The sequence below is a fragment of the Arachis ipaensis genome, chromosome B04, assembly GCF_000816755.2.
Source record: "Arachis ipaensis cultivar K30076 chromosome B04, Araip1.1, whole genome shotgun sequence".
Taxonomy (NCBI): Eukaryota; Viridiplantae; Streptophyta; class Magnoliopsida; order Fabales; family Fabaceae; genus Arachis; species Arachis ipaensis.
In genome coordinates, this window is record NC_029788.2 from 126328636 (window position 1) to 126331065 (window position 2430).

Below are 2430 nucleotides of genomic sequence, written 5' to 3' on the forward strand. Positions count from 1 at the left end.
TCTGAGGCACATAGCTGGCACTTGTGGTCTTCTCTGTCTTTTATCAAGTAGCAGAGATTCCTCTTTATCCCTTTAGGGAGCTTTTCTAAGAGTCCAGATAAGTTGTAGAATGCTGATTCAAATTCCACTAAGAGTCTCATCTCTCTTTCTTCAATTTCATTCCTTTTACTAGACACAAGCAAAGTATTTCTGCTTTTATAATTAATTCTTGTGTGAGATTCCCTTGTTATCTTTTGAGTTCTTTCGAAGACCCTTGCTAGTGTGCTGGCTAGCCTTCTTTCATGACTGTAGATTGTTAAATTTTGAACTTGATCAATTGGTTGAAAATTTCCTGAGAAGACGGACATGAATATTACTTGGTGTGCTGGAACCAAGCATTCTTCTTCTTCATTAAAAATAGGTTGACTGTTCGTAAATTTTAGGGATATATCCCTTGGATTTACGTTGTCAATCATATTTTTAAATCTCTTCACTGCATCAACAAATCCTGATTTGTCCACCACGCTTAGCTGGCTGAGCTCTGATGGTTTTGGTTGTTGTGTTGATTTCATTGCTTCGACGGCCTTCTTGAGGGATTGGATCTGTGTCCTTATTTGCTGACAATGCTTGCGTTTTTCGAGTTCTTGTTCGTATTTCTGAATTTCTTGATCTAATGCATTGTAGACGAACTCCATTCTCTTGTTAATGTATCTGCAATAACATTTTTGTCACCCTTAATATATTCAATTTTTATTGGATATTGTAACAAAAATAATTGCCATCTTACCAATCGTCCATGATTATAATCAACTTTTAAATTATATCGTATGAAACCTGTTAGGTAGCTTGAATCTGTCCTTAATGTAAATTCTCTTGGTAGTAAATCAATTTTCCATTTCTTAAGAGATTTAATTGCTGCTAGAGTTTCCTTTTCATGAGTGGTATATCTCTGTTCTGTTGGAGTAAAAGTCCCTGAAATATACCTGCAAAGTAATTCCTTTAAGGAATCTTTAGAATCTAGTGATTCTTTTCCTTGTTCCAAACTTTTTATAGCTTTCTTAGCTTTTAGACATCCTAACCAGGTTATGTCTGAAGCATCTGTTTCCACTATTAAGTAGTCGTAGTAAAATAAAGATTTTGAGAAAAATCATTTTGTATTGATTTTAAGAATTCGGTGTCATTACAGTTAACATTAGTTAAAATCATTAATTTTTGATCTATTAATTTTGATAACTTAATTATTTCTTCTCTTAAATCTTCTAATTTACTTTTTTCCATTAGGTGACGCTTTTCTTTGTGAAGAGCTACGGTTTTAAGTGAAAAGTGTGGCTTTAAAAAGTGTGGTTTAAGTAAGCAAATCTTTAAATCTGTACAGATTTAGATCTGTACCATATAATTTTCTATATATTATTTGCCAACTTCTGCCAACTCTTATTTATAATTGTATTTCATGGAAGTGTGTTCGTGAATGTGTCTAATAATTAATATATTTTAAATACATATATAAAGAGACACATTCAGAAAATATATCTATAAAGACACTTCTATTAAATATAGCTATAAAAAAGATATTTTTATTAGACACATCCACGAACACACTTCCATGAAACACAATTATAAATAAGAGTTGGCAGAAGTTAGCAGATATGCTGTTGGTAACGTAACGGAACCGAAATACAAAAGACCGATTTTTTTCAAAAATAAAATAAAAAAATTTATATTTCTTCAAACGCCATTTTTGAATTTTAATTCTTTAAATACAATTTTTTTTTAGAGCAAGTTTGCCGCACCCAGCAAACTCTATAAAAATTATAGAGTTTGCCTTATCTGGCGAAGTCTTTTCAAATATTTTAAATCCTAAGTTTTTTAATTCATTTTTAATTCATTATCATCATCTCCAAATAGTATATAGATCTACAAACAGTCCATAGAAATACACAAAAATACACGGACAACAAGTATAATTTTGGTGAATCCAAAAATTAGTTTAATTTTTTCGGAAGATGTTTATTATCCCTAGTACTCGGATGGTTATTTTAGATAGTACAAGGGATGTTCATTTTGTAACTCAATAGTCCATTGTCTTCCTAGCTTACTCTTTTTTAATTATAAATTAAAAAAATAAGCCATATTTAACAATGGCAACCATTATCATTGTCTCCAATATTTTTGTGTACTCCTATATACTGTTTGTAGATCTATATACTATTTGAAGATGATGATAATGGATTAAAATGAATTAAAAAACGTGGGATTTAAAATATTTGAAAAGAGTTCGTCGGATAAGGCAAACTCTATAATTTTCAAACTCTCTAAACAAAAAAAAAATTGTATTTGAGAAACTAAAATTCAAAAATAATATTTAGAGAAATATGAATTTTTTTTATTTTATTTCTGAAAAAAATTCTACAAAAGACGCATTCTAGAAGGACATTATAAAGTCCACATAAA